Source organism: Chrysemys picta, chromosome 9 (assembly GCF_011386835.1).
Source record: "Chrysemys picta bellii isolate R12L10 chromosome 9, ASM1138683v2, whole genome shotgun sequence".
Lineage (NCBI taxonomy): Eukaryota > Metazoa > Chordata > Testudines > Emydidae > Chrysemys > Chrysemys picta.
In genome coordinates this window covers 77290868-77313356 of record NC_088799.1, presented here as the reverse complement: position 1 = coordinate 77313356, position 22489 = coordinate 77290868, and the positions used below count along the sequence as shown (strand labels likewise).

The 22489-nt window shown below is 45.9% G+C and overlaps 1 protein-coding gene and 1 long non-coding RNA gene across 2 annotated transcripts in view; both read left to right on the top strand.

Moving 5' to 3' along the window:
• Window positions 1-22489, top strand: part of SH3BGRL (SH3 domain binding glutamate rich protein like) — a 71431-nt gene that overhangs the window by 5370 nt on the left and 43572 nt on the right. The window lies entirely within an intron of this gene.
• On the top strand, window positions 4535-5885 carry LOC122173998 (uncharacterized). Its single transcript, XR_006175168.2, has 3 exons — window positions 4535-4673; window positions 4783-4839; window positions 5772-5885. It is a non-coding gene; the product is annotated as an uncharacterized LOC122173998 (long non-coding RNA).

The window sequence follows — 22489 nt, the reverse complement described above, 5'->3', positions numbered from 1 at the left end:
GGTGACAAACCTGAAGTACTGTCCCAAATGGATGCCTCAGTAGAAGAGGTTTTAGAACAAATTGATAACTTAAACAGTAGTAAGTTATCAGGACCTGATAGTATTCACCCAAGAGTTCTGAAGGAATTCAAATATGAAATTACAGAACTACAAACTGTACTGTGTAACCTATCACTGAAATCAGCCTCTGTACCAGATGACTTGAAGGCAGCTAATGTAATGAGAATTCTTAAAAAGAGCACTAGAGGAGATCCTAGCAATTACAGGCCAATAAGCCTAACTTCAGAACTGGGCAATTTGGTAGAAAGTACACCTCTACCCTGATATAATGCTGTCCTCTGGAGCCAAAAAAATCTTACCACGTTATAGGTGAAACCGCGTTATATCAAACTTGCTTTGATCCGCCAGAGTGCGTAGCCCTGCCCCCCCGGAGCGCTGCTTTACTGCGTTATATCCGAATTCGTGTTATATCCGGTCATGTTATATCGGGGTAGAGGTGTATAGTAAAGAACAGAATGATCAGACACATAGATAAACAAGAGTTTTTAGGGGAAGAGTCAGCTCAGCTTTTGTAAAGGGAAATCATTCCTCACCAATCTATTATAATTTTTTGAAGGAGTCAGCAAGCATGTGGATAAGGGTGATCTAGAGGATATAGTGTACTTCAGTGGTTCTCAAACTTTTGTACTGGTGATCCCTTTCACATAGCAAGCCTCTGAGTGTGACCCTCCCCCCCCCTTATAAATTAAAAACATTTTAAAATATATTTAACACCATTATAAATGCTGGAGGCAAAGCAGAGTTTGGAGTGGAGGCTGACAGCTCGTGACTCCCCATGTAATAACCTCGTGACCCCCTGAAGGGTCCTGACCCCCAGTTTGAGAGCCCCTGGTGTACTTGAATTTTCAGAAAGCCTTTGACTAGGTACCTCACAAAAGGGTCTTAAGGAAACTAAGTAGCTATGGTATAAGAGGGAAGGTCCTCTCATGGATTAGTTCTAAATTGGCTATTACCTTGGGAAGTGTTATGGACTTCAAAAGACTGTACTGAACAATGTGCCTTGCAAGAATGGACTTTTGGACTTTCTCCCCGCCCCCTGGTTATGCAAAAATCCAGCCTTTTCAAGCTATGTCCTGAGGAGGAGGGGACCATTGTCTTCTGATTACCTGTTCCAGGAGTCTGAAGGTCAAAGGCCCAAGCAGTATAAAAGAAAGACTAGACTGTGCATGGGTTTGCTTGTTTTGGGCCAAGACTGTTAGGAACTTGTAACCCCAGAAAAACCTCTTTGTGGAGTTTGAAGGACTGACTGCTGGAATTAGCGGGTATCTCTGGTAAACTTATTAGTGTGTGTAGATTCTTTTATTGTTTTTAACATGTTTTCTCTGTAATGCTTTTTTCACCTTAAGAATACATGTATATAATTACCTTATAATTGCTGGCAGTTGAATTGTTCATAGCCTTCAAAGAGAATGCAAAGTGCAGACCCTGGCTTGTCTAAGCAGTCTGGCTTGCTGAAAGTATCGCAGTATAGGCAGGGAACTTTGCAGTCTGGAAAAACCTCAGTCAGGAGCGAGAGAAACGTAGTCTCCACCCAAGAGAGGTGATGGCTGAGGAACCATGACTCGAGTGATTCTCGGTGGATAACGGAGGGGTTATACAGGTGCAATTTCTGGGACAATGTTGATCTCTTGTGAAAGGAAATTCTGTAGGTGTGAGCCAGCCACACAGGAAACCAGTGTCCCTACTTCTGAGAGTCCAGACTGTTTCTGACAATTGAACGGATCCTGATAACAAAAGCCTTGTCTTCACTAGTGAATTGCACTGTTGCAACTTGCACCTGAGTATCTGAATCAGTGCAAGTTGAAAGGGTGCAGTGTGTTAGTGTTTCTTATCTTATTTTGGGTGCAGATAGTGCACTAAGTCCTCCCAGAACATTGCCTGCCAGCATTGGAGGGCATTTAGATTCATTTCCTCTATCCTACAATGCCCAGCAGAGTTCTCTCAAGCCAGGCGTTATGTAGCACCAGAGGCGGATTACGATTTATTGGGGCCCTGGGCAATAAGTAGGGTTGCCAACTTTCTAATGCAGAAAACCGAACAGCCTTGCCCTGCCCCCAGTCCTGGTCCTTCACTGAGACCCTGCCCCTTCTACAAGGCCATAGCCCCATCTGCTCTCTCTCCATCACTCATTCTCCCCCACCGTCTCTCACTTGCTCATTTTCACCAGGCTGGGGCAGGGAGTTGGGCTGCAGGCTCCAGGATGGGACCAGAAATGAGGGGTTCAGGGTGCAGGAGAAGGCTGGGGGTTGGGGCTGAGCGGTTTGGAGTGTGGGAGGGGCTCTGGGCTGGAACGGGGTTTGGGGTCTGGGAGGGAGGGAGTACAGGCTTTGAGCTGGGGGTGTCGGCTCCGGAGTGAGGCCAGAAATGAGGGGTTCAGGGTGCGGGACGGGGTGGAGGCTCTGGGAGGGAGTTTGGGTGTGGGAGGGGGTTTAGGGCTGGGGCGGGGTGTGGGGGGAGAGGGATGCAGTCTCCGTGCAGTGCTTACCTCAGGCAGCTCCTGGGAAGCGGTCGGCATGTCCCTCTGGCTCCTAGGAGCCCAGTAGGGACCCTGCCAGCCCTACTGCGCCACCAACTGGACGTTTAACGGCCCCGTCAGCAGTGCTGACCAGAGCCGCCAGGGTCCCTTTTTGACCAGGTGTTCCGGTCAAAAACCGGACACCTGGCTGTGACGTTGTGCAGTCTATATGGTTTTATAAAAACTTGATAATAAGTCAATATAATGTAACTGAGATAGTTTTAGAGAAAATACGGTAATAAGTGAATGTAAGTAACTGGGATATGCCTCATGCAAAAGGTCTCTTGTAAGGTATCATTACAAAGCTTATAATGTACTGAGTGTGATCATCTGATTTGCATAAATGTACCACTCTTGTATCTAAAACTAGAAATATAAAATGTAACTCTGAGGGCCTATTGTAATTGTGTAAAGTGTGGACCATTAAGGATGGTTTGGAATCTTGATGACTCCCATTGTCTGCAGATGGCTGTATTCACCTGTGAGTCTTCCTGTATATGTGTGTGCTGGCAAGTGAGTAATGAAGTCTTGCAGTGACATGTGATCATGTCACCTGAACTGGAATCCATCTTTAACCTGGTGCTTTTCCAGTGAGGGGGGGTGGAAACCCAGAGAGACAAAGAGTTCCCGCCTTATGCAAAAGATATATAAAGGGGGGGAAGAGAACAGAGAGGGGGAGAAGCCATCATGAAGAATCCCCTAGCTACCACCTGAGCTGCAACAAGAGCTGTACCAGGGGAAAGAATTGTGCCCAGGCCTGGAAGGTGTCCAGTCTGAAAAAAACTTACTGAAACATCTCTGAGGGTGAGATTATCTGTATTTAGTTTGATTAGGCATAGATTTGCGCATTTTATTTTATTTTGCTTGGTGACTTACTTTGTTCTGTCTGTTACTACTTTGAACCACTTAAATCCTACTGTCTGTATTTAATAAAATCACTTTCTATTTAGTAATTCACTCAGAGTATGTATTAATACCTGGGGGAGCAAACAACTGTGCATATCTCTCTATCAGTGTTATAGAGGGCGAACAATTTATGAGTTTGCCCTGTATAAGCTTTATACAGGGTAAAACGGATTTATCTGGGTTTAGACCCCATTGGGAGTTGGGCATCTGAGTGCTAAAGACAAGCGCACTACTGCGAGCTGTCTTCAGGTAAACTTGCAGCTTTGGGACAGGAGATTCAGACCCTGGATCTGTGTGTGGAGCCAAACAGGAGTGTCTGGCTCAGCAAGACAGGGTGCTGGAGTCCTGAGCTGGCAGGGAAAACAGAAGCAGGGGTAGTCTTTGCACATCGGGTAGCAGCTCCCAAGGGGGTTTCTGTGATCCAACCCGTCACACTGGCAACCTTAGCATCAAGAACATTTGGGTTCCCCACATACCCCTCGCCACAGGGCTCCACTCCCTGCTCCTCCCCTTCCCCCCCAAAGCCCCACCCCCCTGGCCAGGTCTAGAAGTTGGAGCCGGATCATGGTAAGGGCTGCCCAGGAACCCTGGGCTGCTATGGCCGCGGGGACATGTGGTGGCCCGTGCATTGATCTGCCACTGTGTAGCACACATTCCCACCTCTTCACATTTTTTTGTTTGTTCCAACGGATGCTTGGAATGGTTCTTTTGCAGGATAATGTGCACATGTGCCATGAGGTGCAAGGGATGTGCCCTGTTATGCCCTCATGCTACCAGTGCCGATGCCATGGTAGAGAATGACAAGCCTTCGCCTGAGCCAGTGCTAGATACACTGTGTGCTGGCATATCTGGCTATTAGGAAGAGCCCGTCGCCATTTTAGGGGTGGATCTCAAGGAGGTGAGGACCTAGATTTCATTATTTTCACTTATGTATTCAGTGTTTTATTAAAAACAGAGTTTTTGTTTTTTGCTGCTCTTTTTGGTTCGGAGCGGAACTAATTCTTTCCTCCTTTCCCCTTTAGGAGCCAGACATAGGATTTAGTCCTGGTCTGGAGAGAGGACATCTCTAGTGAGTAACCCCATCTCTCTTCCCCCACATAATGTAGTGGAGTTCACAGGGGAATATATTGCGTCTTCATGATGGCTGGAGGAAGGGGACAGCAGCAAGTGGCTTCTGGAGCAACACGGGATGGTAAGTGGATTTACTTTGGTAAAGGGGCATGAGAGCTAAGGGGTGGGTAGACTTGCTATGATTCCTGTAACTCATGGTCCTTTTCTGTATTCTCTTTTCCGCATATTAGGGCTGTGGGAGAGGCTGATGGGGCATCAGCCAGACTTGTGATAGCAATCCCAATAAAGTAAGTAGATTGGTGGAGTTTGTGTGTCTACCAAGTAACCATGATTCTTGCGTTTTGTATTTTTGCAAGTGAATTCCTGTAGGACATTCCTTCGCCTGACCCCGTCCCCCCCAAATTAGAAAGTGTTAGCTTAAAAGAAAAACATGAATAAACTTTTTTTCCTCATTCTATGTGTGTCCTGCTGTGTTCCTTTTAGGTTTTGGGGAGGTTTGAGTGGTTCTGTCTGCACAAGCAATGCAGAGTGACACAGCATAAGGTGACATGGTGCTTAGCCTTGCTGAGTAAATGTAGTGACATTTTTGTCTGTGGCTGTACAGTGTTTTACAGGCATCCTTCGAAATGCAATGGTGGAAGCAAACCCAGAATGCACTGGTGTGCACAAAGCTGAATAGTATTCACTGACACTTGTAATTCCAAAAGCCTTAAATAGATGAAGCATCCCTATCCGAACTGTGTATATCTTCTTTTCTAATTGTGTTTAGTACAAATCAGTCCTGCCAAATATATATGAAGAAGGAAATACTGGTAGACATCTCATTTTATTTTTAGTCATACTGTGACTAATCTGGTGCAGGCTTCCATTGAACTGCATAATTTGGGGGAAATCAGATGGATGTGTAGTTTAAGAACAAACATTAATTTTTGAAAATATATTTAGATTTTATTGAACATATACAACCTAATATGATTGAACGGTGACTTTTTAATGGCCACAATACTGAGTTTAGTTGCACATCTTCTGTAAACAAGATCTGCATGAAGTGTTCCTTTATATTTTTAGTAGCTCCCACGCTGTCTCTCTTGATAGAATAATATTAATTATACTAAATAAGGGCTTTCAGATGGTGGAAAATGAAATGTTACATGAATATGTCTGAATGGTTAACCTGGGATGCATACTCCTTTTATTTTTTTTTTTTATTTTTAAATAGCTCTTCTGATTTCTTAAAACAAAACAAAAAACCACAAACCACTATTCCAAACCCTGGAAGGGAAGATGGAATGATTGAAAATCTGAATGTAATGTTTTAAATGGAAATCCAAAGATTAAACTGATTGCAGTTGTTGCAAAAGCTAATCACAATAAATTCAAATAAAAACTACAGTGGCAGGCATTCTACTGTTATTTATTTAGTAAATCCTTTCTATTTAAAGAGTAATATATACACAGATATGGGGAATTATACTGCAGAAAGAAGGTTGAAAAGGACTTTCTGTTAAGAGTATTTATATACTGCATGTATAACTATAGGAAATACCTGCTTTACAGGGTGTATGTTTTCATAGTGCTTTGATGAAGTAGGGCCCAATCCTGCAAAGAAATGAGTGGATGCCACTCACTTTGATGTCAATTAACAGTTGATGCTCACCACTTTGCATGCTCTGACCCATACATTGGCATGTAAGTGCTAAGTATTTATTGTATTAATAAATATTTACAGAGTTAAAGCAAATAAATTTATTTTCCCTGAGGCATTGACTGAAGTATTAAGATTACACTTGCCAAACTCCCATAGAAATTAGTGGAGCTGCACATGTGAATGAGGGTGGAGGGTGCCAAAAACAGGGTTGCATGTAAGGTTAGTGTAGCAATTTATTATGTTGCTTGTCCCAGTTTCTCCTTTTTTCTTTTTCTTTTTCTTTCTTTCTTTTTTTGTTTTTTGTTTTGTTTAGGGTAGTGTGTGTGGGGGAAGAGAATCATGATTGAGACCAGCACTGTAAGGAAAACACAGAGTTAGCAGAAATGTCTCCCTGTATTTTAAGTGGGAAATTCAAGACTTTGACTCTGATTATAGCAAGGATATTTATTATCCTTACCATAGCCTTATGAGGTTACTGCTCTTTTTCCAGGTGCATTATCTAGATTAGTGATGGTTTTCCATAGATTCTGAGGCCAGAAGAGACCATTGTGATCATTTAGCTTGACTTCCTGTGTAATACAGGACAGAGAACTTGCCCCAAATAATTCCTAGAGCAGATTTAACACAGTTTTAAAATCAAGATTGGATTTTTATTTTTAAGTGATGGAGAATCCACCACAACTCTTGGCAAATTGTTCCAATGATAATTGCTCTCACTGTTAAAACATTTATGCCTTATTTCCAGTCTGAATTTGTCTAGCTTCAACTCACAGCCAGTGTTACTTTCCCAGATGACTGTATTAGTCAGTGAGCTGGGAAATTAAATTATCTCTAGAAACTATAGAACTGTTACATTATTAAAAAATGTTTATACTTAAACACGAAGATGTTTCAAGAATGTTGTTTGCAACACTGGATATAGTCCTGTTTGCAGTGTGTGCACCAATATTTTGGGCAAAGGCTAAAAGGGAAGGCTTAAAAAAGGCTGTAGGACCCAGCTGAATGTATCAGGAGAATACCCACAATGAAGAGTAAAACTCAAAGGAGTTGTAGTTATATCAAGAAGTCTTGGATACACCGAATGCACCTCAACCCTGATTCAGGAAAGGTCTTAACTCCATCCCTGTTCAAGACTGCCACTTCAGAGCATGCTTGGTCTCATGGACTTAAGTGCTGGGACTTCAGTGCATGCTTACGTGTTATCCTGAATAGGGGTGTGTTTTTGAATTGTCTCTAGTGCTGGAACATTTAAAGGTCTGTCAGCATTACCATTAGAAACACAGTTTTTCATCATGGCTTTGTGATTGTAAAAATTAACTAAGACTGAAACTTGGCAGATACTTCTTGGTTTAGGAATATTTAAAAAGCTGCCAAGCAATTTAAATGTATACAGTTCACTTGACAACCTGGAGAACTTAAACAGCTTCTATTTTCATATGTAATAAATATATTACAGGTAGAAGGAATCATGGTTTAAACCACCAGAAAACTTAATGGGGGAAAAGTCAAGTGTTTTACTCCCACAATTGCAATAAGAGTATTTTTAGGCAATACTTAAACATGAAACTTAAACACAGCAGTTTTCTACCAGGGATACTCTGAATGTGGCTCATTGCTGTGCTTAGAATCACAGTAGAAATGTTCACAGCAGCTAAGTTTTCCGGAAAGTTGTTTGAGCATGCTATCCCATAGTGAGAAAAATTAGGAATGCAGAAAATAGAGCTGGAATTGATTACTCTTGATATCATAATTCAGAGGTCATTCTACAAGAAACACTCTATAAGAAATGGGTGTGATGGTGCTTTTAAAAGGCCATCAGAAGTATTTGATTTTAATGGACTTCTTTTACTTGAAGTGAAGTAGCTAGTCGCACTAATAAAATTGTGATGGTGATCCAAGTTAAAATGGTTCATAACTAACATACTGGCCTGAAAAGAACCAGGAAAGACATTAGTTCCCCAGGATATTTATAACATGTATAACAGATTAAACATTTTCTTGACACCTGTTAAACTTGCCTGAAATTTTAATCAGCTGTGTGGAGCTGACTTTTCTGGGAGAATTCTAGCTGGAAGTTAGATTTTATAGAACATATGGAGTCAAAAATACTTTTTTGCTTTTTATCCTATTTTCATCAGATGACTAAATTTTCCGGTAATCAATCAAACGTAGAGTCTCTTGGCTTTTTGTCCCCCAGATTCACTAGCGCCGCAGTAATGTTGCAGATCTTACTTTCTTCTTTTCTTTTGCAAACCCCACCCATTGCTTTGAGAAGCAGCAGGAGAGGGAAAATAGGGTGGAGGTGGGGAGTGGGAGGAGCCATTGACTGTACTTAGTGTATTTTAGGAATCAGCAATAGAAAATATCAGTTAATAATAATCTCTCCTCCTGGTTTCCATCCCGACAACAGCAGCTCAGTTCTGAAGCGGAGAGCAAAACTAAGGGGTGATGGTTCAATTTTTTCACTAATACATGGAAGTTTCCTATATAATAGGAACTGATAGACCCCCCCAAATAGACCCTCAGAACTTTTGGTGGCAGATAAGATCTTAAATCTCAGAAGAAATTGATTTGATCTACCTAATCCAAAAGCAGATTGATCTTTAGAGCTTTTGTTCTACAGTTATAGTGTAGTACTAACCCTTAGGGGCCAGGATCCTGGCTTCAGTTATGGCCCTGAGGGGCAAGACAGCGGGTCTAGCTGTCCAGCTGAGGGTTTCTGCAATATGGTGGGATCCCTAGGTGGCATGGAATTAGCAGGCCCAATGCCAGGGGTGGGCAAACTAAGGCCTGCAGGTTGGATTCGGCCCATGCTTTGGATCCAGCCCGCGGGACTGCTACCCCATGGTGCCGCGGGCCCCTGGCCACTCCCAGAAGTGGCCGGCACCATGTCCCTGCGGCCCCTGGGGGAGGGGGGGCAGAGGGCTTCGCGTGCTGCCCTTGCCTGCAGGCACCACCCCCCACAGCTCCCATTGGCCGGGAACAGGGAACCGTGGCCAACGGGTGCTTTGGGGGAGGTACCCGCGGACTAGGGCAGCGCGTGGAGCCCTCTGCCCCCTCCCTTACCCCCCTGCAGAGACACGGTGCCGGCCACTTCCGGGAGTGGCACGAGGCCAGGGCAGGCAGGGAGCCCGCCTTAGCGCCGCTGCCACCATGGAGCTGCTCTAGGGAAGTGGCGCCGGGCCGGAGCCCGCACCCCAAACCCCTCCTGCACCCCGCACCTCTCCTGCCCTGAGCCTCTCCCGCACTTCGCACACCTCCCTGCACTCCTGCCCTGAGCCCCCTCCTGCACACCGCACCCTAAGCCCCTGCCCAGCCCTACATTCATGGCCCTGTATCCAATTTCCCCACCCAGATGTGGCCCTCGGGCCAAAAAGTTTGCCCCCCTCCGCCCTATGCTATCCTTCTCACAACATCCAGCATAGACAGTTTTGCTAGGGGGAAAGGGAAAATACTGGAGCACTACTGCAATTTGCCATTCCCTGATGTGATGGCCTCTTGGAGGCTGTTACCAGCCGGTAAGACTCGTAGAAACCTCAGGCGTCTCCACGTTGAACTAGGTTACAAAGTGGTTCCAAGCTGACTCCAGGATTGGGACTGTGCAAAGGAGGCATACTTTTGCCTTTGCTCCAGCACTTGTGTCCTGCACAGAGTACAGCTGATCTAGACCCAAGGATTGCATCCTCCATGTCTAACATTGGTGATAGTGCTGCTAGATTACTGGGATCTAGCTGTTTACCTACAAAACTGAAATTTCAAATTTGTGTCTGCTTTGATCTTGGATGGCAATGAGGTGGAGGGATAAGTGTGTATATCACATTCAGACATCAGACCTAGACACTACAGTAGGTTTATTGAAAACATCCATTGACTTAAACTTAAGTCAAAATAAATTGGCAGAAGCCTCATAGAAACACAAAAAAAGCAGCCTCAAGGGAAAAATAACAATAGTTTTCACCTAATAGCACATTTTTATGCGTTTAATGGTTTCCAGGCTGCATTAAATTCCTGGGATGAGCTCCCAGCCCCACTGAAGTCAATGGGAATTTTGCCCATGTATTTAGAGGAACAGAGTAAATGTAAGGGGAAAATCCAGACTTTCTCAGCTGGCTTGAATGGCAGTAAAGCTCATGTTAACTTGTTCCTTCAGAAAGAATGACCACAGATTTTTCCAGATAGGAAATAGAAGCAACATAAGTGACTAGAAATAAATATGGTGAACAAGCTACTCTTGAGAGTGTTGGTGAATCACTTCTTGTTAATGTGTATTGAAAGTCCTGATTATATTCTGGAATCACCTTTCTGCCCTATATGGCAGATATGCAAGTAGTCTGGGGGCATAAATTCATATACAACCTTTGTACTTGATTCGTTTTTTCTTATCTCTGCTTCCTTTCATCTTGGTAGCTTGCTCAGGAGTTAGCAGGCAGATGTCCATGTATTACACACACAGGACTGAGGTTTGTATGTGTGCATGCTGTGTGAAGATCAAACAAACTCCATAAAACCATTGTGGTGTATGTTTCTTCTAGCAAGTAAATGCAGAAGGGATTGTATTGAACACAGGATGCCCAAATATGCATAAAAGAAAATGATGTTTTGGGGCCATAATTAGCAGCAAGGAAACTAGAACAGCCAATACTTGATGTTACTAATAGAGTCAAACCAGCAGGGTGAGACTTGTGAGCATGGGGGACTGGACTTTCTTGGCTGCTGGCTCACGACTGTAGAACTCACTTCTACAATGAATAAGAGTGGCTATGGGCCATAGTTCTTTAAGAGCAAAATGCAGAACTCACTTACGTGGCTTAGCAAATACACATGAAGTACATAATCATTTTTAAACTGGGGGGGAGTGGGAGAAAAACATAAGAAATAAAATCAAGTATTCAAATGGTGAAGAGCATGGTCTAAAAATATGGAAGAGATGGGAGCGGAGCTTCAGACGTGACCCTCAGATTGCAGCATTGTCCTTGATCTTGTCGGAGGTTTGAGTCATCGTGGGACATCAATAATGGCGTGTTATTCGGGACAGGGTAGAAATTAGCTGTTATGCTAAAGGCATGAATAGATGCAGAAAGAAAATGATGGAAATGAATGAGAGACCACTGCTCTTGCATTATTGGTGAGGATGACTCTGTTGTACAGGCCAAATGCTTCTTGCCTTATTCATGCAAATAGTGACTTCAGGGGAACTGTTTTGTGGGCCAAGTACTTCAAAGGGAATAAGAAACTCGGAGGTTTTGTCCCTGTGTGACTAGGGTAAGCAGGATTTGGCCATATGACTGTGGCTATAGAAAACAGTTATTCTAAAACTTGCAGTGTTGCCTGCTCTCACAAGTCTTAATGCTAGTTGGTGTTTTTCTTAAAGCTCCAGCGCCTCAATTCATGCTATGTCATAAGACTCTTTTTCATTTTTAAAAAAATAAGTTTTTCTAGCCCTCATGGTTATAAAGAAAAGAGCCGAAGATATCCTATAGATTTAAAAATCCAGAACACACAAGAAAATTAAAAAAACAAAACAACAAAGATTTTTGAAAGCCTGGGGTTCGCTATACTGGACTTGAAGTTTCAACAATATTTATTTTGTCTAGAATGACTTCTTTATATTACTTTCTTAGTTATCTCTTCAAACCATGTATTCCTTAAATTGAGCTAGTCCTGTATCTCCATTTAAAAAAACAAATATAACTTTATTTTCTGGATATTTATAGAGAAAAATGGCTAATACAGGCTCACGTTGGTGACTTTTCAATACTGAAGACATTATTTTAAGTCCTATAAAATATGAATGCGTTAAAGATGGAAAGTAACAGATCAGTAATAGTTTGATTTACATTAGGTTCCTATAGGTTATATTACACTTTTCCTTAAGAGATTTAATTTTAAAGATGAGTTAAATACAAATATGTTCAGTAAAGCAAAAATTAGTATTGTAAACTGCAGATCTTTCAGTCTTACTGGAACAGTTCATTCTCTGTGTTTACTTGCTCTAAAAATATCCTTTTTCTTACTTAGCACTTGTGGTTTGTAAGAAACTTAGCTACATTTTTTTTAACTCCACTGTTAACCATAGCAAAGTTATTCTTTCATCACGTCCCCCAAAAACAAACATCCCAATCCCTTTCTTTTTGCTCTGTCCCCCTGAACACAAAGCTCATCATCACCACTGCAAAGTCACAAATACCACATTCTTTGCAGCTGTTTCCAATAAATAAATCTAAACTTTAGCCTTCTACTGTCAATCTGTATATGGAGACTCCTGATTTAAGGTTGACTGCTGCAGCTGCTTTTCAAGGAAGCAATAGCCATCGCTGTGCCATCTGGGGTAACTGAAATTTCAGAGTGGAGTGAATTTGACCTACTCCTATGTTTTTACTACGGCTCCAACATTATGGCAGTTAACCCTCTCCCAGATTTCAGCTGCTACCAATTTTTCATAGGCTCAGATTCAATCTAAGAGTCGCCTTGGAGACCCTTGCAGAATGTGAATGTATGGAAAGAAAGAGAGATAATCTTGGCTTTTAGAATTAGACTCACTGGAATCATGATTTTGAAAAGTGCTCGACAGCCACAATCTAGTCCAGATTTTCAGAAACTCAATTCCCACTTAGGTTAGGTCTACACTACCCGCCTGAATCGGCGGGTAGAAATCGACCTCTCGGGGATCGATTTATCGCGTCCCGTCGGGACGCGACAATCAATCCCCGAATCGACGCTCTTACTCCACCAGCGGAGGTGGGAGTAAGCGCCGTCGACAGGAAGCCGCAGAGGTCGATTTTGCTGCCGTCCTCACAGCGGGGTAAGTCGGCTGCGATACGTCGAATTCAGCTACGCTATTCACGTAGCTGAATTTGCATATCCTAAATCGACTCCCCCCGTAGTGTAGATGTAGCCTAAGGCATGTAAATAAAGTGGCTGTGTTTTCACTAGTGCACAGCACCTAAATCACTCCCATTGCTCTCAGTAGGAGCTGCTGGGTGCTGAGCACTTTTGAATGTCTAAACCTTAATTTTTGTCATGTCCCAAAAGAATCTTGGCTCTGGGAGGTGGCTAAAATCCCACAGCACCTAAGGGTATGTCTACACTACGAAATTAGTTCGAATTTATAGAAGCCGGTTTTATTGAAATCGGTTGTATACAGCCGATTGTGTGTGTCCCCACATAAAATGCTCTAGGTGCTCTAGTCGGCGGACCGCGTCCACAGTACGAGGCTAGCGTCGACTTCCGGAGCATTGCACTATGGGTAGCTATCCCACAGCTATCCCACAGTTCCCGCAGTCTCCGCCGCCCCTTGGAATTCTGGGTTGAGATCCCAATGCCCGGATGATGCAAAAACAGTGTCGCGGGCGGTTCTGGGTACATGTCGTCAGGCCCCTCCCCCCAACCTCACAGCAACGGCAAACAACAGATTCGCGCCTTTTTATCTGGGTTACCTGTGCAGACAACATACCACGGCAAGCATGGAGCCCGCTCAGCTCAGCTGAGCTCACCGTCACCATATGTCCTCTGGGTGCCGGCAGACGTGGGACTGCATTGCTACACAGCAGCAGCTGCTAACTGCCTTTTGGAGGTAGACGGTGTAGCATGAGTGATAGCCGTGGGGCTGGCAACCGTAGGGCTGCATTGCACCAGCCCCTTGCCCTTTGGTAGGCGATGGTATATTATGATTGGTACCCATCGTCGTCGTACTGGAGTGGCTGTCAATCATGGCCACCTGGGCAGACATGCTACTGTTTCGATGATGATGGCTACCAATCGTAGTATACTGTTTTCTGCCAATTGCCCAGTATTGTCTGCTAAGCACCCAGAAGAGGCCGAGGGCGATGCTGGGTGCTGGCGGACGTGGGGCTGGCAGACGTGGGGCTGCATTGCTACACAGCAGCAGCCCCTTGCCTTTTGGCAGACGATGGTATATTATGACGGGTATCCGTCATCATCATACTGGAGAGGCTATCAGTCATGCTGCACCGTCGGCTGCCAGCTTAAGATGTAAAAAATAGATTTGTTCTGTATTCATTTGCTTCCCCTTCCTCCGTGAAATCAACGGCCTGCTAAGCCCAGGGTTTTCAGTTTAATCTTTGGGGGGACCATTCTGTGTGACAGTTGTTTGTGTTTCTCCCTGATGCACAGCCACCTTTCTTGATTTTAATTCCCTGTTCCTGTACTTGTACGCCATGTCGTCACTCGGCCCTCCCTCCCTCCTTCTCCTGGTCCATCAGATACTAGTTTCGCGCCTTTTTTCTGACCAGGCGCCATAGCTAGCACTGGGATCATGGAGCCCGCTCAGATCACCGTGGCAATTATGAGCACTATGAACACCACGCGCATTGTCCTGGAGTATATGCAGAGCCAGGACATGCCAAGGCGAAACCCGGACCACCTGAGGAGGCGATTGCAGCGCGGCGAAGAGAGTGATGAGGAAATTGACATGGACATAGACCTCTCACAAGGCACAGGCCCCAGCAATGTGGAAATCATGGTGTCACTGGGGCAGGTTCATGCCGTGGAACGCCGATTCTGGGCCCGGGAAACGAGCACAGACTGGTGGGATCGCATCGTGCTGCAGGTATGGGACGATTCCCAGTGGCTGCGAAACTTTTGCATGCGTAAGGGCACTTTCATGGAACTTTGTGACTTGCTTTCCCCTGCCCTGAAACGGCAGGATACCAAGATGAGAGCAGCCCTCACAGTTGAGAAGCGAGTGGCGATAGCCCTGTGGAAGCTTGCAGCGCCAGACAGCTACCGGTCAGTCGGGAATCAATTTGGAGTGGGCAAATCTACGGTGGGGGCTGCTGTGATCCAAGTTGCCAGGGCAATGAAAGACCTGGTGATATCAAGGGTAGTGACTCTGGGCAACGTGCAGTCAGTAGTGGATGGTTTTGCTGAAATGGGATTCCCAAACTGTGGCGGGGCCATAGACGGAACCCATATCTTGTCACCGGAGCACCAAGCCACCGACTACGTAAACCGCAAGGGGTACTTTTCAATGCTGCTGCAAGCCCTGGTGGATCACAAGGGACGTTTCACCAACATCAATGTGGGATGGCCGGGAAAGGTACATGATGCTCGCGTCTTCAGGAACTCTGCTCTGTTTCGAAAGCTGGAGGAAGGGACTTTCTTCCCGGACCAGAAAGTAACCGTTGGGGATGTTGAAATGCCTATCGTGATCCTTGGGGACCCAGCCTACCCCTTAATGCCATGGCTCATGAAGCCGTACACAGGCAGTCTGGACAGGAGTCAGGACCTGTTCAACTACAGGCTGAGCAAGTGCCGAATGGTGGTGGAATGTGCATTTGGACGTTTAAAAGCGCGCTGGCGCAGCTTACTGACTCGCTCAGACCTCAGCGAAAAGAATATCCCCATTGTTATTGCTGCTTGCTGTGCGCTCCACAATATCTGTGAGAGTAAGGGGGAGACCTTTATGGCGGGGTGGGAGGTTGGGGCAACTCGCCTGGCCGCTGATTACGCGCAGCCAGACACCAGGGCGGTTAGAGGAGCACAGCAGGGCGCGGTGCACATCAGAGAAGCTTTGAAAACGAGTTTTGTGACTGGCCAGGCTACTGTGTGAAACTTCTGTTTGTTTCTCCTTGATGAACCCTCCAAACCCCCCCCCCCCCCGACCCGGTTCACTCTACTTCCCTGTAAACCAACCACCCCACCCTACCCCACCCACCCCCTCCCCAATTCGAGCACCGCTTGCAGAGGCAATAAAGTCATTGTTTTTTCACATTCATGCATTCTTTATTAGTTCCTCACAGAAGTAGGGGGATAATTGCCAAGGTAGCCTGGGATGGGTGGGGGAGGAGGGATGGAAAAAGACACACTGCATTTTAAAACTTTAAGTCTTATTGAAGGCCAGCCTTCTGATGCTTGGGCGATCATCTGGGGTGCAGTGACTGGGTGGCCGGAGACCCCCCCCACCGTGTTCTTGGGCGTCTGGGTGAGGAGGCTATAGAACTTGGGGAGGAGGGCTGTTGGTTACACAGGGGCTGTAGCGGCGGTCTCTGCTCCTGCTGCCTTTCCTGCAGCTCAACCATACGCTCGAGCATATCAGTTTGATGCTCCAGCAGACGGAGCATTGACTCTTGCCGTCTGTCTGCAAGCTGACGCCACCTATCGTCTTCAGCCCGCCACTTGCTCTTTTCATCCCGCCATTCAGCCCGCCACCTCTCCTCTCGTTCATATTGTGCTTTTCTCATGTCCGACATTGACTGCCTCCACGCATTCTGCTGTGCTCTATCAGCGTGGGAGGACATCTGCAGCTCCGTGAACATATCTTCCCTCGTCCTACGTTTTCTCTTTCTAATGTTCACTAGCCTCTGCGAAGGAGAAACATTTGCAGCTGGTGGAGGAGAAGGGAGAGGTGGTTAAAAAAGACACATTTTAGAGAACAATGGGTACACTCTTTCATTACAAGGTCGCATATTTCGGCTTGCAGGCAGCCATGGTAGGCCACAGTGTTTTGGCTTTTTTAACCTTCTTAACATGCGGGAAAGGTTGCAAACAGCAGCGCATTTCCCATATCAAGGATGAATTGGGTTGTCCATTTAAAATGGGTTTTCAGTGTAAAAGGAGGGGCTGCGTTTTCCCGGTTAACATGCGGCACAAACAAGTAAACCACCCCCCCCACACACACACACGATTCTCTGGGATGATCACTTCACCCCTCCCCTCCACCGCGTGGTTAACAGCGGGGAACATTTCTGTTGAGAAGAGCAGGAACGGGCGCCTCTGAATGTCCCCTTAATAAAATCACTCCATTTCAACCAGGTGACCGTGAATGATATCACTCTACTGAGGATAACAAAGAGAGATAAGGAATGGATATTGTCAGCATGCCAGCAAACACCGGGACCATACGCTGCCATGCTTTGTTATGCAATGATTCCAGACTACGTGCTACTGGCCTGGCGTGGTAAAGTGTCCTACCATGGCGGACGGGATAAGGCAGCCCTCCCCAGAAACCTTTTGCAAACGCTTTGGGAGTACATAAAGGAGAGCTTTCTGGAGATGTCCCTGGAGGATTTCCGCTCCATCCCCATACACGTTAACAGACTTTTCCAGTAGATGTACTGGCTGCGATTGCCAGGGCAAATTAATCATTAAACACGCTTGCTTTTAAACCATGTGTAATGTTTACAAATATTTACAAAGGTACACTCACCAGAGGTCTCCTGTGTGCCCTGAGGGTCTTGGGTGAGTTCGGGGGTTACTGGTTCCAGGTCCAGGGTCACAAACATATCCTGGCTGTTGGGGAAACTGGTTTCTCCGCTTCCTTGCTGCTGTGAGCTACCTACAGTACCTCCATCCTCATCTTCCTCGTTCCCCGAACCGTCTTCCCTGTGTGTTTCTCCAGTGAGAGAGTCATAGCACACGGTTGGGGTAGTGATGGCTGCACCCCCTAGGATCGCATGCAGCTCCGCGTAGTAGCGGCAAGTTTGCGGCTCTGCCCCGGACCTTCCGTTTGCTTCTCTGGCTTTGTGGTAAGCTTGCCGTAGCTCCTTAATTGTCATGCGGCACTGCTGTGTGTCCCTGTTACGGCCTCGGTCCTTCATGGCCTTGGAGATCTTTTCTAATACTTTGCCATTTCTTTTACTGCTACGGAGTTCAGCTATCACTGCTTCATCTCCCCATATGGCGAGCAGATCCCGTACCTCCCGTTCGGTCCATGCTGGAGCTCTTTTGCGATCCTGGGACTCCATCACGGTTACCTGTGCTGATGAGCTCTGCGTGGTCACCTGTGCTCTCCACGCTGAGCAAACAGGAAATGAAATACAAACATTCGCGGGTCTTTTCCTGTCTACCTGGTCAGTGCATCTGAGTTGAGAGTGCTGTCCAGAGCGGTCACAATGAAGCACTGTGGGATAGCTCCCGGAGGCCAATAACGTCGAATTCCGTCCACACTACCCCAATTCCGACCCGCAAAGGCCGGTTTTATCGCTAATCCCCTCGTCGGAGGTGGTGTAAAGAAACCGGTTTAAAGGACCCTTTAAGTCGAAAGAAAGGGCTTCGTCGTGTGGACGTGTCCAGGCTTAATTCGATTTAACGCTGCTAAAGTCGACCTAAACCCGTAGTGTAGACCAGGCCTAAGTGTCTGCCCCTGAGCATGAGCATTGCTTCCTTGGTCTAGGTGCATGGGCACCTATCTCTCAACCAGAGTGATTCTCACACCAGGTGAAACTAGGCCTGGGCCCACCTATCTCATCTGCAGGGCCCAATCCAGTTTGCTCTTCTCAGAGCACGCCTAACTCTACACAAACTCCTTCCCCCTCGACCTTTTAGTTAGGCATGGGCCGCTGTCATTCTTGTAAGAAACAACTTAGGCATCTGGTTACAGAGAGGGTTGCGAGCTGTGAGTGGGCAGTAGAGATATTCACCTCCCTCCAGCATGGATTTAGATGCCTAAGTCCCGGAGGGAGGGGGAGAGCCTTAGGATCTGCTCAGCATCTGCTATTGGCTAGCTTAAGCGGCCCCTTGCCTAATGTGCTGGCTTTTGTGAACCCCATTCTTAGGCGCCTGACTCTCCTCAGGCATTGTATAGGGAGCCTAGTCGACGGGGGAGCCGCGGCCGTCGATCCCATGCCATGAAGACGCGAGATAAATCGATCTAAGATACGTCGACTTCAGCTATGCTATTCTCGTAGCTGAAGTTGCATATCTTAGATCGATTCCCCCCCCCCCCCCCCCCATGTAGACCAGCCCTTCTAGTTGAAAAGTGTAGTGCAATTCACTGATAAATTAAATAAATAAATTAATGGAGATATCCTATCTCCTAGAACTGGAAGGGACCTTGAAAGGTCATCGAGTCCAGCCCCCTGCCTTCACTAGCAGGACCAAGTACTGATTTTTGCCCTAGATCCCTAAGTGGCCCCCTCAAGGATTGAACTCACAACCCTGGGTTTAGCAGGCCAATGCTCAAACCACTGAGCTATCCCATCCCCCCGATCCAGGTTTTAAGCTTAGAGCAACAGACAACAAAGTCTAAGAACCAAATGATGAAGAGTGAAAATTCAGAGGAGGTCGTTGCACCAGTTTTCCTATATGTCTGGCTAAAGGGCTCCCGTGAATTCAATTAAGGGGCTACTCCTGGAACCCCTACCTTTCTTGCTTGCCTTACATCCTGTACTGGCAGTTAAGACTGGCTAGGGTGTTTGCAGTCAGTACCTGGAGTTGAGCTCTCCTGGCTTGTGGTAAAGCTATTTCCGCCGTGGGCTCCTGACTTGCCAGCTTGTTCTCCTTGGCAGTCTGCCACGGTCTGGCATGGCAGTCTTCAAAGCATAATGTAGTGTGTATATATTTGGTTAAATGTATGTGTTGTTCCTGGCATTCTGATGGCTTCTTATATTCTGACTCACAGCAATTAAGGTAGTTTTGTGCTACTTGCGGGAAGCTGGCATAATTTGTTCTTAATTTAATGTGATATAGTACTTAGATGCTATGACAAGAAGTGCTTTAAAAATAAGTAAAATAAAATGTACCTAGCCAAAATGGAAGTAGGTCTGTGTGTGTGGTGTGTGTGTGTGTGAGACACAAGAACAGCTGTAAAGTGTGGACGTGATTGGGTTCATATTCTTCTCCTGGCTGTGTTTGTTAATGAATAACTAAGATAAGAGTTGATAGTCCCACAATGGGGTGGTTTCCTCTGTGTTAGTTTTGGACCAGACAAAGGCAGTTTTGAGGCTTGTAAAAGTCAAATGTCACTCGGCTGATTTGTGAAAGGGGACAGGCTCTTTCATACTGTAAGGAAGTAATTTGTGTTTGACCATGATAAGTTTGGGTGTTGCTCTGTTCTGTCAAAAGGCAGAACACAGATGCCGGAAGGCATGGTTTGGCAATCTGACAGTATTTGTTTGGGTTCTAGTCTTAACCGACATTGTCAGAGTTTTAGGCCCGGAAGTTTGGTTAGTAAAATGTATGTATATTTTTATAAAAACTAATAGGAATAGAAACCTTACAAAGGGCTCTTTTGTTTTGTATTTCAATATTCCCTTCCCCCCCCCCACAGAGCTCACCCAGAGGCCGTGTGAGGAAAAGAACGCAAATGGGAGAGGTGACTGCATGTAGCAGAGGAAGAGTGACACTGACTCTGTACAAAGTGCTGTCAAATGCACAAAATAAACAGTGGAAGGAGAATGTAACTTTAGTCTGTCCGTTTTAGCAATTTTAGGGGTTACTTGTAATAGAAGGTAACTACATTCAGACTGGAGTGTGCATTGTTTTTAAGGTGAACACTATCCCTTGAACACAAGCAAAACAAAAACCCAGTTACAGACAACGCTCTCAAAGCCTGTGGACCACTCCGCAGGCAGTCTTTCTCCTCTCTGTCTGCCAAACATTTGGCCCTGGTCTACACTACGAGTTTAGGTCGAATTTAGCAATGTTAGATCGATTTAACCCTGCACCCGTCCACATGACGAAGCCATTTTTGTCGACTTAAAGGGCTCTTAAAATCTATTTCTGTATTCCTCTCCGACGAGGGGATTAGCGCCGAAATCGACATCACCGGGTCAAATTTGGGGTAGTGTGGATGCAATTCGACGATATTGGCCTCCAGGAGCTATCCCAGAGTGCTCCATTGTGACCGCTCTGGACAGCACTTTGAACTCAGATTCACTAGCCAGGTACATAGGAAAAGCCCCGGGAACTTTTGAATTTCATTTCCTGTTTGGCCAGAGTGGCAAACTCAGCAGCACAGGTGACATTGCATTAGGTAGCTTCTGTAGCTAGAGAAAACATTCCTGTGCATTCGGCAAAGTCTGTGGCAAAAAAAGAGAAGCCCTGTAGTGTAGTGGTCATCACGTTCACCTAACATGCAAAACATCCCCGGTTTGAAACTGGGTGGAAACAGGTCACTGTTCCTTTTTCTGACTCCCCTCCTGCATTTTTAGTCTTAGAACAGACCACGCTGTGAAATTTTACTTTGAATTGTATCAATTATGAGTTGAATAATATGGAAGCTCTCTCTAAGTTATAGTCCTGGGTTCCTTACCCTTTCAGCTGCTCTGATAAATTAACATTTTCGTTATGGGGCGGGGGAAAATTTTCATGAAGCCTTTTATAGGGACTAACTGCTATCTAGGACTCTGAAATAATCTTAACGTGGCCCATAGAGTGCAATCCTTCGTTCTGGATTTGTCATTCCACAAGTTGAACTGCTCCTTACTACCGTCCAGGCTTCATGAGCCATGGGAGCAAGGGGTAGGCTGGGGTAGGTACGACCGTGCGGTGCTGCCGGCTGGGAGAGCAGCCTGAGGCAGAAGCCTCCAGCTTTCATGATATTCCAGGCAGGACTGAATCTCCTTGAGATGAAACTTAAAGAAGAGAATGACCTGGAGTCACTCCCATTCAGTGCTCTAAGAGGAGGATAGCCCTGATTGTCTTCACCGAGGTCTGCCGGCTGAGTGGGAGCCGGCGGACGGAGCCCCAGACCGGCAGCGGGCTAAGCCGCTCAGCCCGCTGCCGGTCTGGGGCTCCGTCCGCCGGCCCCGCTCAGCCCACTGCCTGCCTGGGGTTCCGATCATCCAGGCAGGCAGCGGGCTGAGCGGGTCTGGCAGATGGGACCCCGGAAAAAAGGTGCGAAATGATTGTCTGCCGTTGCTTTCATGGAAGGAGGGAAGCAGGGGGGTCTGACGACGTACCCAAAACCACCCGCGATAAAGTTTTTGCCCCATCAGGCATTGGGAGCTTAACCCAGAATTCTAATGGAGACTGCAGGAACTGTGGGATAGCTACCCACAGTGCACCACTCTGTAAGTCGATGCTAGCCGCGATAGTGAGGACGCACTCCGCCGACTTAATGCGCTTTGGACATACGCAATAGATTATAAAATCGACTTCTAAAAAATCGACCTAATTTTGTCGTGTAGACATACCATTCGTTTATAATCTTTCTTTTGATCACCTGTGCAAGGGGAGAGGAAACTAAAGCTTGGGTTAGCCCTCTTGCACTCTTATCACAGGAGTACTTAGATTTCATTACTTTATGTTGATATTTGCAGTTTGGAAACACCCCGGCTTCTCAAATAATCATCTTTGATTGGTACTAAGAGGCACTAGGCTCTATTAAAGTATAAAGTTCAGACTAATAGAACAGTGGTCCCCCTGAGGTTGTTTGCAGGAGTCACAAAATGGGAGGTGTGGAAAGAAGGGCTAATGCTGCCAATCTCATTTCACAAGGTGATACTTGAAGCCCATGAAGTTATAACCCACGTAATTAGCGCAAGCGACACATTTGTTTTCTCTACATGAATTAGTTCTTAAATCTGGCTAGGAAAAGGAGAAGTTGC